The sequence below is a fragment of the Vidua macroura genome, chromosome 6 (assembly GCF_024509145.1).
Source record: "Vidua macroura isolate BioBank_ID:100142 chromosome 6, ASM2450914v1, whole genome shotgun sequence".
In the NCBI taxonomy this organism is placed as follows: domain Eukaryota; kingdom Metazoa; phylum Chordata; class Aves; order Passeriformes; family Viduidae; genus Vidua; species Vidua macroura.
Window position 1 is genome coordinate 783,237 of NC_071576.1, and position 15,488 is coordinate 798,724.

Consider the following 15,488-nt stretch of genomic DNA (forward strand, 5'->3'; position numbering starts at 1 on the left):
GCACTGAGGGGATTTTGAGGCACTGAGGGAACTTTGGGGCACTTGAGTGGATTTTGGGATCTGGGGCACTGAGGGGATTTTGGGACACTGAGGGGATTTTGGGGTCTGAGGCGATTTTGGGGCACTGAGGGGACTTTGGGGCACTGAGGGGATTTTGGGGCACTGAGGGGACTTTGGGGCACTGAGGGGATTTTGGGGTCTGAGGGGATTTTGGGGCACTGAGGGGATTTTGGGGCACTGAGGGGACTTTGTGGCACTGAGGCGATTTTGGGGCCTGCAGGTGGCAAAGGGCAGGGAGCCGTGGGGAAGAAGGGACAGCTCAGTCAGCTGGGCACATGCAAATCACGGATTTAGAGGTGAGGGTCATTACCAAAGCCAATTAAACAGCCCCAGCGCAAGAGCGGGGGCTGAGGGCGCTCCTGGAGCAGGGGGGCGTTCAGGGAGCGCCTGGCACCGCCTGTGACCCCGTGTCCATGGCAGGGCAGCACCAGCACTGACCCAACCCAGTGCTGCCAGCCCTGGCAGTGTGGAGACAGACAAGAGGAGATTTGGGAGGAAACCCCAGAATGGTTTGGGATGGAAGGGAATTTAACAAGCAGCTCGTCCCACCCGTGCCATGGCAGGGACCCCTCCCACTGCCCCAGCGTGTCCAAGACCCAGTGTCCAGCCTGGCCTTGGGCATTCCAGGGATCCAGGAGCAGCCACAGCTGCTCTGGGCAAGCAGCCCAGGAGTCCCTGCCCTGTCAGTGCTGCAGCACTTTGGGGCTCTGTGGTGTCCCCACAGGTGTCCGTGTGGTGGGGAGGGTCCCCAAGGCTATGGGCTCACCCAGGGAACTCAGCAAACTGCAGCCTGATGGGATTTTTCTCACATCTGAAACAAACAGGAAGTCTTAAGGAGGAGAGCATTCAGTGGGAGATGAATATTGTGGCATCGTTAGGAAGAAACTCAGCCTGAGGGCAGGAACAGGACTTGCTGTGAGAGGAAAAGAAGAAAATTCCTTTTTTCCCTTTTATTTTTAATACATTTGTCACCTCAAACCCCACGAGAGCCATTGTCGACGGCAATCCAAACTCAAAACTGGACTTTTTGTCTTAAAAGCCATTCTCTCATTAAAATAGGAATTAATTCAGGGAAGTTTATGGCTGGGCTCAAGCTGAAGCTCCTTCTGGCTCCATTATTGACTGATGTGCTGCATGTGGAGCAACAGGACTGAGGGGCTGAACTCCGTGCAATAAATATTGAAGGCTATTTAAATGGAAAAGGGAATCACAGTTTCACTGCTTTGTGTTATATAAGCAGGGTCTCAAATGAAATTACTGCTCCTGGAGATGAAAGAAGTTAAAATCTGCTCGTGTTTTTTACCCTTAGGTTTAAAAGGCAAATAAATATGTAAACAAATAAATCAAGAATATTAAATCTCATCTAATCGGCTTTAACCACAAAATCTACAAAGATGCTTCTTATTCTGCAGCTGAAAGAGTTGGGACCACGAATGTTTCCCATGGAAAGCTTTTCTCCTCGGATAACTGTCAGAACTGGAATTAAATTAGTTCTAACAAAGCCAGCTTTCTTTTTAAAACCTGGATTATGAATGATAATATCCTAAATGTCCCTCAGTGTGATACCAAACCCTAATTTTCCCATTTCTGCAGAAGTCCTCCCTGGAAAGTAACCAAAATGTGAGCGTGGCTGTGGCCAGGGGTCTGGGCACTTTGTACCAGCACGGGGAAGAATTCCAGCCCTTTCTTCCCCTCCTCAGCCTCTGCAGGCTGGGCTGGAGGCCGAGCACGGGCTTCACCTGTCTGCTGGTGTTAAAAATAGGTTAGAGACTGTTGTAAAATAGTTGGTAGTTGTTAAGCACGTGTGAGTTTGCGAGCCCCACGCTGGGCAACTCCCTGAGGGCTCCTCTGGCAGGGGGAAACCCTCCTGGAGCAGTTCTGTGTCAGGAAAAGCAGATGCACAGGACTTTTTCAGTCTTCAGCTTCTTGTTTTATTGTTATCTTATCAAAACTTCAGCACACCAGACTCTGCGTGCAGGAAATCAGCACAAAAATGGCAACAACCTCGTGTTGCAAGGCCTTTTAAGGCTAATCAAAAACTAAGCTACCCAGTTAAGAAGTGACACCTAAATTATTTTCCTTCCTAACCCAATAACTGACCCCTACAGACCCACAATGTGGATTTTTCCACCCAATTACAAGATACCACCTAAACCCAGGAAGAAAGAGGAAGAAGAAGAAGGAAGAAAGGAACTTGAGACAACACCCTGTACCCTCCATCTTGAACCTATCTATAACATACTAAAAATCCTAAAACCTAAATTTCTCACCCATGTGACACACTACACTTCTCTCTACAATCTCCACAATCTATTTCACAATTTTATGGTTTCTATCTTACCTTGAGGCTTTGGAGGCCTTCTCCATGAATGAGGGTCAAAGACAGTGTTTTCCTGGGAGTCAGAGCAGCCCAGGGCAGGCAGCGAGATATTCCCCCTGCCCTGGGTTCCCACAGGCATGTACTGTAGTTTGGTTATTTTATTGTAAAAGGGGTTTAAAGGGGGGGTTGTCAGAAATACGGCACTCTATGTACCATATTACACCTGAGTAAAGCACACCATCCCCAGAGAAACAAGCCAGCCTGGACAGAACTGAAACGGGCCAATCGAGCGCCTTAAACCTTCATGCAAATGAAGGATCCTAACAGAAACCAATCCATAGGGACAAAAAACAGGATAAAAAGGAGCTTCTGACCCACTGAACCTGTGCTGCTCCACCTGGAGCGTCGGGGCCATTGCTGCTCAGCAGAGCCAGCGCCGGCGCCGCAGCATCCGCAACAGGAGCGCTCCTGCTCAGCCCGGATGAGCCCCCTTGCTTTAGGCCTTTCTTTTTATTTTAACAAATGCTGAAATCGCTTCTGGTACCGGGAGTGTGGTCCCCTTTTTAACACTGGGACCTGGGGATCCTCTGAGGCAGTGGGAGTGGCAGCCCGACCTTTCCCCACTGGGTCCCCCGTTCCTGGGATGTGTTTCAGGAGGGCTGGACCAGCGCAGCATTTAGGGTGGGACTAAAGCAGCCCCGTCCATCGCTCCGAGCTCTTGTGTCCCCTACCCGGGGCTGCCCGTGCAAATTCCGATATCAATATTCCCGAGGGCGCTTTCCCCTCCCACTGATCTCCGAGCGCGGGGAAGCGAGGTGATTAACGCCGGGCTAATTGCGCCAGCCCAGCCTGCGGAGCACAGAGCAGCTGCAGCTCTGCCATTCCCTCTGTCCCTCCTGGGCAGGGACCTGCGGCTGTAAAACCAGCCCCAAAATCGGCCACTGCAGCTGCTTCCTCCTCCTCAGGCCCTGAAGCGCCCCTAAACTCACTCTCCCTTTGTGTTCTGCTTCCAAACCCCTTCCCAGCCTTCATCAGCCCTGGGATTTGCTGCTCCAGCCTCCTCCCAGTTCTGTGCTTCTCTCCCCATCCACGCCAGAAACCCTGAGAGCCCTGAGGAGCTGCTCTGGTGGGATGTGTCCTGCTCATGGAAGGGCTTGGAATGAGATGGGATTTCAGGTCACTTCCAGTCTGCGATTCCATGAAAACCCCACTCACTCTGTCCTGACTGCATCCCACTGGAGATGGATCTCACTGTTTTTTCCTTTCTCTGCAGGAATCAAACACATTCCGGCTGTTTTAGGCTATTCCTCCCTCACCCTTCCCAACGAGCCCAGCTCTGGTTTGTGCCTTCAGATGTTCCTCTCGACAAACCCAGAAAAGCAGGGGATGTAAAAGCCTGGTCTCTTTAAGCAAGCAGGAATTCAGGAATTCATGGCATGCTCACCCAGCCCAAAAGGTCTGTGTGAAAATCCTGGACACCGCCCCCCCACGCTCATCCCAAAATCCCAGACACACCCGTCCCAAAATCCCAGACATGCCCATCCCAAAATCCCAGACATCCCCATCCCAAAATCCCAGACATCCCTGTCCCAAAATCCTAGACATCCCCATCCCAAAATCCCAGACATGCCCATCCCAAAATCCCAGACATCCCCATCCCAAAATCACAGACATCCCCATCCCAAAATCACAGACATCCCCATCCCAAAATCCTAGACATCCCCATCCCAAAATCACAGACATCCCCATCCCAAAATCCCAGACACGTCTGTCCCCCTCTGGAGGAGCATTCCCAGGGCAGGGCAGTGCCCATCCCTGGCAGAGCTCCGAAGGAGCCCCCGGGCTCTCCGGGCTGGCTCTCGGCAGACAGGCAGGCTGCTGTGAGCCCAAAGGACTCTGTTATTCCTCACCTAGGCCCCAGCCTGCTCCTGTGAACTCTGCTAAATCTGCTTTTCCCAAGCTGCAGCCCCTTGGGAAAGCCCCCGGTCCCTCTGGAAAATCCCACACTCCCCCAGTTACCCTTGGAACCCTTTATCCCTTCAATTTCCCCACCCCCAGCGGGAGAGCTTGGGCTCCAGTGGGGATGAACAAACATTGCTGGAGTGTTTGGGAACAGACAGGGATTATTTCCCAGCTGAGCTTCCCTGTGCCTTTGCTCAAGCCCTGCTGCATTTGCCATTCCAACACTCTTGGCTTCTGTGGAGAGAATCCTCCTCTTAATTAACTCTCTGCTCAGGCTGGACCACTCCACATCCAGGCAATTCCTGCTCCTGCTTTTTCCTTCCCGAGCCAGCAGAGAGGCAAAACTCTCAGGGGAAGTGAATAAAATGTCCCAGACACTGCTGTTCCCTGTCCAGCAGCTCCTGCTCCAGGCTCCCAGGAACCCACCCTCATCTGAGCGCTGTGCCCTAATTCCCTCAGCTCTGCTCTGGAATTCTCCTGGTGCTTTCCCCCATTCCGATTTTGCACTTTATGACATTGTCTCATTTCCTGGCTTCTCCACCTTCCCAGGAGGCTGCTGAAGCTGCTGGGATGGACATCAGAGCTGAGCTGCCTGGATGGGCTGCGGGGGGGAAGCTCTTCCCACCTTATAAATTCCAGTTATTGGTAGTAAACCCTTCCCTCTCTGGGCATTAAACCTCTCCAGATGCCCAGTGAATTCCAAATCAGAAAGTTATGAATACAGAAATGAGGTTTCAATAAGTGTCAAATATGATTCCCATAAACCCTGATCACTGGGCCACTGTATTTTGGTAAAAAAAAAAGATCAAATCACTTTTCTGAAACTTCTTTGACCTTCAGCCACACAGAGTGAGATATAAAACTGGTATTTCACTTCTGCCTTGAAAGAAGCACATAAAATCATTAAGCTCTATGAAAATCTTGTCTTCTTTGGCAATCATCAGGATAAAATAGAAATTCAAATAGAAAAATAGACAATTACATACTACAGGCAATTTTCACACAGTATTTATGTGGCACAAAGTTCATAAAATCATGTAGCAAGTGTTTTGTTGTCGTGCTGAGCTCCAGGTGATGGAGATAAAACAATTCAAGCAGCAGCTCTGCACTCTGGCATAAATTAGTTAAAATAATTTGCCTCCGTGCACTACAAAACATGAGCATTGAATAGAAAACTCTATTAAAAATTTATACAGTATTTCCTGGCTGAGCTTTACATGAATTATAATCATATCAGGAGATCCTTCCCGATAAGGACGTGATGCAAACTCGGGGCTGACTCATGTGGCACGCGGAGGAGCCGGGAGCTCTGGGTGATTATTGCAGTGTTCAGGAGTTGTGGCTTCCCATCACGAATGGGAGCAACATTTGGATAAATGCGGGCTCTGGAATGCGGATGTGATTTCCAGGGCTGGGCTGTAGGTGGACTTCCACTAAAATATTCATGATTTACGTGTTAGCAGCTCCAATTAATTGCCATCCATAATTAATCTGCCCTGCGGAAAGCAGCTATTCTGCAAACACGGGACGTATTGGACATGCCCCCTTGATTTGTAGGGTAGGCTTGGTTTATCTGGCAGGCAGGAGCGCAGAAACAGCGCTTGTCCTACGGAACAATCCCTGCTCAGCCTGCTGCCTCTGCCCTGTGACCACTGCCAGAGCCAGCTCCCGAATCCTGCCCCCAGCCCGGCTCCTCTCACTCCCTAACTCCAGCTCTGGCACTCCGGGCGTGCTCCCATGGCGCGGATCCTGTTAGAGGCAGCGGGGAGCTGTGGAGATGTGGAACCCACAACTGGATCCCACGGCTGGATCCCACAGCTGGATCCCACTGCTGGATCCCACTGCTGGATTCCACAGCCAGGGCAGCCAGATGCCACAGATGCCACAGCTGGATTCCACAGCTGGGACAGCCAAATCCAACAGCCAGATCTCACAGCTGGATCCCACAGCTGAGGCAGCCAGATCCCACAGCCAGATCCCATAGCTAGAGCAGCCGGATCCCACAACCAAGGCTGCCAGATCCCACAGATGGATCCCACAGCTGGATCCTACAGCCAGGGCAGCTGGATCCCACAGCCAAATCCCACAGCCAGATCCCACAACCAAGGCAGCCAGATCCCACAGCTGGTTCCCACAGCCAAATCCCCCAGATGAATCCCACAGCCGGATCCCAGAACCAGATCCTACAACCAAGGCCGCCAGAGCCCACAGCTGGATCCCACAGCTGGATCTCACAGCTGGATTCCACAGCTGGATCCCACAGCCAGATCCCACAACTGGGCACATGCGTGGGACAGGGCTGCCTGGCACCTCCACCCGTGGGGCTGGCAGTGCCACCTCCCAGCCAGATGTTGGCTGGCACCAGCTGACCTCTGAGGTCCCTTCCAGACCAAACCATCCTGCGCCTTTGGACATTCTCTGGAGCACTCCGAGCTCCTGGCAGGACCAGGAAGGTTCTGGAAAGCTCTGGGGAACAGGAGAAGGGGCTGCTGGTTTGCTGCAGGACTTGCTCATTCCTGAAGATAAATTGAGGAATTGACCTGGGACAAGAGGGATCCAGTGCTTGGGTACCTGCTCCCACCCTGACCCTGCAGACAGCACAGGGCTGACAGAAATCCAGGAAGGCATTTCAGAAACACCCATTAATTAAAAAACCCCATTTGTGTCAAAAAATTACAAATGAGAAGTTCCTACAAGATTTTACACTACAGTTTGGTTTCACACTTCTTTTCATATTTGACCAGGGTTGGAAAGCTGCTCTGCTGCCAGCAGGGAAGAGGATAGAGGGTGGCCAGTGCAGAGTTAGTGGTTGGATTTGATGGTCTTAAAGGTCATTTCCAGCCTAAATGATTCCATGATTCTGTGGTTCATTAGCTGCCTAGGTGGCCACGGGACAAGGACAGGTCACATGTGTGTCCAAGGACACCCTGGCACCACTTGAGGGGTGGCTGCAAAGCCAAAGTCTCCTTGGCTGGGCTGGGAGCAGGAGCCACATTTTGGGAGGCTTTGGCCAAGATTTTGGGGTAAGCACCTGAGGAAGAGGCACCCAGAGGTGGGGCCACCTCCATCCCTGGGGACTTCCACACTCAGCCAGCCAAGGCCACAGCTGACCTGCTCTGCTGAAGGTGGCATTTTCGTGGGGTGGCCCCCAGCAGTCCCTTCCTGTCCGTACTTCTGCCATTCCTGTCCCTGCTGCTCCTTCCAGACATGGAGGTTTCCAAGTGATCCTGTCCTACAGAAGTTTTATTGCAGCATGTTGAGTTTTATTCGCCTTCAGGGTGCGAGTTGTGGCTTTGCCTGCTGTAAATAACTCCCAGTATCTGCAAATGCCCCACCTCATTAACCACCTCCTTCCCCGCTAATTAGCGACACAGGCAGCCGCAGTCCCGGGGCGGAAATCTCCAGCCAGCCCCGATAACCTCTGCCACGGTCCAGTGGGCATTTATTCCCTCTCTGTGTCCTGGGAGCGCCGGGGACAGGCTGGTGTCGGAGTCCAGCACATCCCTCTGGCTGCCCTGGCTGTCTCGAGAACCTGGCAGGGGGCTCGGAGACCTTGGCACGAAGTCAAGAACACCTGTGGCTTCCATTTTAGCCCATGGAAAAAGCTGCCAACTCTGTGTGAGGAATTACAAACCACAAGGGTTTGAGTAGTGTGATATTTGAACTAACTCAGGGTGGAAAAGTAGAATTTTGGGATTTTTAGAATATAATTCAGGGGGTCAAGATGGAGGGATTTGGGCATGTCCTGACCTTCTTCTCCTTCTCCTTGCCCTCCATGTCTTGCTGTGATGGTGACACTTTTCTGTTGGTTTAAGGCAGAGATTCACAGCCTAACATAGATGGTAGGAAAGGGTAATAAATTGTAAACATACACACATAGTTTTGAGTGTATCATGTGGGAGCCGCCCGAGGCTTGAGGCAGAATGCCATGGTGGACTTGCTAGGCAGAGCTGGGCAGGTCAGAGAAAGAATTGTAGATAAGAAGAAATAAACAACCTTGAAAACGCAATTGGACGCATTCCAGGCTCCTTCTTTGGCTGCACGGGCTAGGGAGCAAAGACTCTTTACAATCTCAGGGTCACCCTGACCTTCGGAACCCCGAGACATCGACAGGCTGGGAGGTGTCACAGGGAGCTCTCTGAGCCTGCCCCTCCAGGGAATGGGTTGGGATTGCATGTGGGAAAACGGCTCCACACAGCAGCAGTGGCTCTGCCTCGGCTCCTGGGGGAGGCTGTGAAAATCCCCACTGCTGACGGCTCCACTGGGCTCATCCCCCGCACTTCAGGAGCTTTTGGGATGTTTTCTTACTCCTCCTATGGCTCTCCTTGTGCTGTGTGCCGCTGACTGGGAAAGGAGTTAAAAATAAAGCTGTGTTATTAAGCAGGAGGAAAACACTCATTTAAGTGCTATTTATACGCCTGTGGAGACTGTTCCTGGAAATGCTTCACCAGCTACAACTGCAGCCGGTCACCCAGGGAGGGAGGAACTCAGCAGCTCCTAAATGTTATTTACACATGGCCACAGCCCTGGTACCATTGGGGATCCCCTTTTCTGCTCTCAGGGGAAGAAACTGAGGAAACACAATCCAGGATGCCACATGGACTCCTTGCCAGACCCAGGGCAATTGTGGAGGCCAAGCTCCTCAGAATCCCAGGATCACTGGGGTTGGAAAATCACTTCCAGCCCATGGAGCCCCAGCTGTGCCCCATGCCCACCTTGTCCCAGCCCAGAGCTCTGAGTGCCACCTCCAGGAATTCCTGGGACATCTCCAGGGATGGGCACTCCAAACCTCCCTGGGCAGCCCCTGCCAAGGCCTGAGCCCCTTTCCATGGGGAAATTCCTGCTGCTGCCCACCCTGAGCCTGCCCTGGCCCAGCCTGAGGCCGTTCCCTCTCCTCCTGTCCCTGTTCCCTGGAGCAGAGCCCGACCCCCCCGGCTGTCCCCTCCTGGCAGGAGCTGTGCAGAGCCATAATCATAGAACTGATTGGGTTGGAAAAGACCTCCAAGATCATCGAGTCCGATCACCAGCCCAGCACCACGTTCAGCACTAAGCCATGTCCTCAGGTGCCACATCCATGTGGTTTTTGAACACTTCCAGGGATTACAACCCCGCCCTCCTTGGATGTCCATACCTCTGCCCTGGGCAGTCTGTGCCAGGGCTTGGCAACTCTTTCAGTGAAGAAGATTTTCCTCCTATCTAATGTAAACCTCCAAGGTCTTTAACCTCACATGAGGAAGATGTCCACCTTGCCACAGGGAGGCTGAGAAGACCCCACAAGCACAGCCACACGCACTTCCACTGCAGCAGCGCCCAGTGGGGCACTTTGGGTTATTCCGAGTTTTAGAATTCCTGATTGGTTTGGGTTGGGAGAGACCTTAGAGCCCATCCCATCCCACCCCTGCAATGGCAGGGACACCTCCCACTGTCCCAGGCTGCTCCAGCCCCAGTGTCCAAGCTGGCCTTGGGCACTGCCAGGGATCCAGGGGCAGCCACAGCTGCTCTGGCAATGAGGGTTTGGGACATTTAGGAAGGTCCCGCCGGTTTTGGAGGATCAGCACCATGGAGAGCAGCATCTCCACACAGCCAGGTCCCACCGCCCCTCCTGAAAGCTGCCGAGCACCTCAAGCTACCCCTGCCTTTTCCTGGGACAGGGCAGGGAGCAGTGCCAGCCCCTGCCTGCCACCAGCACAGGATAAGGGTGACCAGAGCTGGGGCAGGACACGAACGGGAGCAGGGACAGGAGCACTGGCAGGGGCTGGGCAGTGACCACAGCCCCAGGGTGAGCTGGAACAGGGACAAGGCCACGGCCACCACTCAGCAGCCAGGAGCAGAGTGCCAAATAAATCACTGGCAATTAATCCTGGGAGCAGCTTCCATCCCAAAGCTTGTTTGCATCCATCATGATCTCCTTATCAGAGGGAAAAGCAAGCTCCCAAAAACATATCCCCAATTAAGTGCTTGGAGCTCAATGAGGCTTCAGCTCCCATTTCAGTTCTGCCGCACTCTCAGAGTGCCAGGGAAACCTTTTGAAGTAGTCAATGATTATTTTAACAATTCAACTTATTTTCAAATTATTTACCCCGGAAAATAGCAATTTCTAACTTCCTTGGATTCATTGAACCAAAGTGTTCTAATCTGTCATATAATTAAACTACTCATTAAGACTTTTCCTGGCTGGAAGAATCAAATCTCAGAGGCACCTGACCTTTGGGCATTTCAGCCTTTCACACTCCACTTACCCAGTTGTCTTAAAATTGCCTATTAGTGACTGCCTGGCTTTATGGGATTTCCAAAGAGTATTCGGAGGGGAAGATGTAATACTAAATAAATCTATTACTAATAGCTCCACTTCTTTTTAATTCCAGAGTCCTGACAGGGAATGCAGCCCTCGGTCCCTGTAGGTGTGCTTTGCTTTCTTAATTAATTCCTCACTGGGAAAGCCTGACAGAGGCACCACTTGCTTTTGGTTTTCAATGAAAGGTTGAGATCAAGGGAGCCTGAGGGAAGATCAGGAGATCCTTCCAAACCACTCCCACCAAAACCTGCCGAGCAGACAGGAATGTGCACCTCCAAAATGTCATAAATGGAGTTTGCAGATATCTGAGTCTGTGACCTTTGGTTTTGCTTTACCCAGTGAAAGAGTCTATCGCACATTGTTCCACCAAAAATGGGGAAAACCTTCCCAGCCTCTGCCAAGCACTGCCAAGTCTTTATGGACAAGAGCAGTGTGAATACTGATTGGATAGGCAAGGACAGGATGAGCCAAACTGCAGGAATTGCAGGGAATTAAAGAAAGGCCAGCTCAAGGACTGGCTGGACACAGCAAGGAATGAGCACACCAACATCCAAGCTGCTTTTCCCATGGGATTTACATCTGCTCTATTAGTTTATATTTTAAAACAGCTTTGATTTTGGCTTTTTTTCTTCATCAGGGGACAGGACACAGGGAATGGCTCCCACTGCCAGAGGACAAGGATGGATGGGAGATTGGGAATTGGGAATTCCTGGCTGGGCTGGAGTTGCCAGAGCAGCTGTGGCTGCCCCTGGATCCCTGGCAGTGCCCAAGGCCAGGTTGGACACTGGGGCTGGAGCAGCCTGGGACAGTGGGAGGTGTCCCTGCCGTGGCAGGGCTGGGATGGGATGGGATGGGATGGGATGGGATGGGATGGGATGGGATTTAAGGTCCCTCCCAGCCCAAACCAGTCTGGAATTCTGGGGTTGCCCACACTGGACCCTCCACTTGAGCAGGAGAGGCAGGAGCAGAGAAATCAGTGGATGCTGGGCACGCAGCTGAGCTCCCACCCCAGTGCCCACACAGGAGGGCGTTCAGGGCAGTGAGGGGAGTGCAGGCTCTGCCCATCCCACGGGGCCTGGAATCCAGGCTGGGAATTTTCCGAGTGCCTGGCTCATTGATTTTCGGTTTCCTGCTCTGTGGCAGTGACTGATCCAAAGCTCCCCTTCATTAACCTGTCTCAGCAGCTCCTGCCTGACAGAGCCAGGGAAACAGAGCTCTGGGATTCCCTCTGGAGCAGCTCTGGGAAAGGTCAGCACGGCTCAGGCTGCTCTCCCTGCCGCAATTAACGGGAGCACAACGAGCTCTGCTGCTCCTGTGCCATCCCAGCCTCGCCATTCCCCGGAATCCTGCTGTCCTGAGCCTGACAGAGGGGATTGAGACACCACAATTAAGTGATCTTTAAATTGGCCCTGGCTCACAACAAGCACTGTTTGCTTGGGTGGCTGGAAGATCCATGTCCCTGCTGGCTGCTCCAGACATAATCGTCTGTGGAAACTAATCAGAGGAAAACACTGGAATAAAGCGTCTGAGCTCCAACAAAAGGAGTTAAAAAACCTAAACGGAATTTGAGGGCATCACAGCTATTCAGAGGACATTATTTATACCCATATCTCACTTTAGTGCATCATTAGGTACCTTGAAGTAATCAAAAGGAAAAGATCATTAAGGAAAATAATCTGCAGAGTCATTAGTGTGAGTTTTGAAGGAGTAAAAGGATGTTCTGGCATGGCAATGATGAACTACCCGAATAAACAATGAGGAGAGATGAGATTTTACTTGAAAGGCCACAGTCAGAAGTGCTGGATCAAATAACAAGGATTTCTTCTGAATTCTTGGGAATTTCTAGTCTGATACGCAGGAAGAAATAAAAGGGGAACTCATCAAGCACAGGATGAGTGTGGAACAAAGGGGGTGAAACAAAATGAGCTTTAAGGTCCCTTCCAACCCAAACCATCCGGTGTTTTTCCACTGGTGAGGAGAAAAATGCAACATAGGGAAGGCAGAGGTGGCTGGGCTCCAGGAAGAGGTGGAATTCAGTAACAAGGAGGTGGAAGTGGAGAAGGGTGAGGTGAGTTCCAGGATCCTGCAGCCCCAGCTGAAGCAGAAACACTGCAATCCCCTGGGGAATGATGCTGCAGGGGGCTGGGAATGCTTTCCATCGGCTGCCTGGGCAGGTCTGCAGCAGCCTGGCCGTGGATTTCCCAGCCCAAAGGGATTCTCAGCCATTTGGGATACAGGGACATGACTTGTGGGGGGATTAGAACTTAAAAGGGTCAACTAAAAAATCTGAACTGCGTGAAATTTCAGGGTCTAATTACCAAACCTGAACGAGGAACACAGGAGAAGAATTAGGAGCCAGGTTTTTTTCTTTTTAAGTTATTCCAGCTCTATTTTGCCAAGGGCTGGTGCTTAGTGAAACATCAGAGGGGAGCACAGAAATATGAATATTAACAGCACTGGGAGGTGCACAGGATGCTTTCAGAGACAAAGATGAAAGAAAGAAATGCAGTTATTTGCCTTTATCTTTAATGGTATTGAGAGCCAGACCCTACATTTTTAACAAGCACATTTGGTTGAGCTACAAAAGTCAAAACACTTCAAAGAAATAAAGAGAATCTGCTCACTGCAGGGCCCTCCCCTGACACAGCTCCTTCCATGCCTGTCCCAGCCCAGGGACAGTCCTGGCAGGGTGGGATGGGCACAGCAAATCTGTGCCCAGATAGAGAATCTTGGGGTTGTTAGGGCTGGAAAACCCTTCTGAGTCCAGCCACCCCCAGCACTGCCAAGGCCACCACTGCCCCATGTCCCCAAGTGCCACCTCCACAGGGCTTTGAAGTCCCCCCAGGGATGGGGACTCCCATTTCCAGCCCATTCCAATGCAAGGCGCAGGCAGGATGACACCTGCCTGCTGACAGAAATCTTCTATCAGCATCAGAATGAATCCCCCAAATTCCAGCGTTAACATCCCTCTTCCTCCAGGTTTATCTGCCCGTCTGGAAGGTGGTTTAATCCCTTTATTTTCACGTGTTTCTCATCAGTCTCAGCTGTGATTTAGCAGGTAATGAAGGCTCCTTAAACACAGCCAGAAATGTGCATTCCCAATGTCCCCTCCCCCTGCAAACTCCACATTTCCCTTCCCGGTTCCCTGGCTGTGCACTTGGGAGCAAAGAGGAAAACGCTGCTGAGATTCCATTGTGGGGGCATCCCGAAGTTATGGGGTCACTGTGGGAGAGGGGTTTGGGCAAGGGGATGGCTTTAAGCTGTACAAGGGTAAATATAAATTGGGGATTGGGAAGGAATTCCTGGCTGGGAGGGTGGAGATGGAATTCCCAGAGCAGCTGTGGCTGCCCCTGGATCCCTGGCAGTGCCCAAGGCCAGGTTGGACACTGGGGCAGGAGCAGCCTGGGACAGTGGGAGGTGTCCCTGCCATGGCAGGGGTGGCACTGGGTGGGATTCAAGGCTCCTTCCAGCCCAAACCATTCCATGATTCCACGTTTATTCTGTCTGCCAAAACAGCCAAGTGCAGCTGCTCACTCTGATCATAAAACACAGTCTGCAATGAAAAAAACGGGATGTAATAATTGCCACAACAGCCATTCCTCCACAGAGCATTTCCAGGGGCTCTGAGACTTCGCCTGTGCTATCCTCACCTCCCTCCCCAGTCCTTCCTCTTCCTCAGGAGCTGATTTCACTGTGACATTTGCAGCATCACACTTGGAGATGTTCAATTTTGTCAGGCCACTCCAGATCTGCTGGGGGCCAGCCCTGCCTCTCCTGATGTAGCAAAGGCTTGGGGAGATTCTCCCCTCAGAAGCTTCAGCTCCAAGCTGAGCCATCCCGTGTGACCCCTGTGTGCCCCAGCTCGGGATTGCCTGGCTGGGAAAAAAGCAATTTTGCAATGCTGGGTTCAGGCCTCAGGAGAAGAGCTGCAGCGGACAGAACACACACGAAGAAGGTGTCCTGGAGGGAGGGCAGGGTAAATTATTGCCCTGGAACAGACAGAAAGTTGGAGGAATTGGGTTTGTGCTGTCACAGGCAGTGCCAGGGACTGTGGGGCAGGAGGGAGCTGGATCCCTCCCATTGGGGCTGGCTCCCATGGGATCAGGAACCACAGGGGAGGGACTGGGATGCCCTCCTGCCAGTCTGACCTCTGTGTCCAGACTCGGTGAGCAAGGTGGGATATAAGAGCTCCAGGGCAGTCCTTGGCATGGGGAAGGGCTGTGTGAGCTGGAACCAGCCCGGGTGTCACGCTGTGCATTTGGCACTGAGTCAGATCTGGATCTGCAACTGATTGAGGGGGTCTGAACTGGGCCAGAGCAGCAAAAGTGACAGCCAGGGTGGGAGCTGAGCCATTCCACCCTCACACCCTGCCTGGCCTCTTCGGTGTCCCTGGTCCTGTCATCTGAGTGCCCGAGCCACTCATTTGTTAATACAAGCCTGGCTGAACACAGCTCCTGTTGTTTCCATCAAAACATCTCCACCACTAAATCTCTGCTGTGTTTTCTGACAGCCTTTCACCAGATCAGGGCCCAGCTGTATTAGCTTTCATCTCATAAACTGCTGCCCTTTTGCTTGTTTATTTCCTCATAAAAATAAATAGGCTCTCATCAGCTCATTTTGGTATTTACCCTCTAATAAAGGAAAATCAGGAGGCGTCACATCTTCCCCTGCCCCTGTTGTGATGCAGGAGCCAGCACTGACAGTCCATTACCTATCAAAAAACCCACATTAAAGAGATTTTCCTGAAGTCTGTGCTACTTGACAGAGTTTGTCTGCCAAGCCCAGCCCATGCAGGCGGGTGAGAAATGCCCAATTTGCCACAGGCTACCGTGTGCCCCTGTGAGATAACAG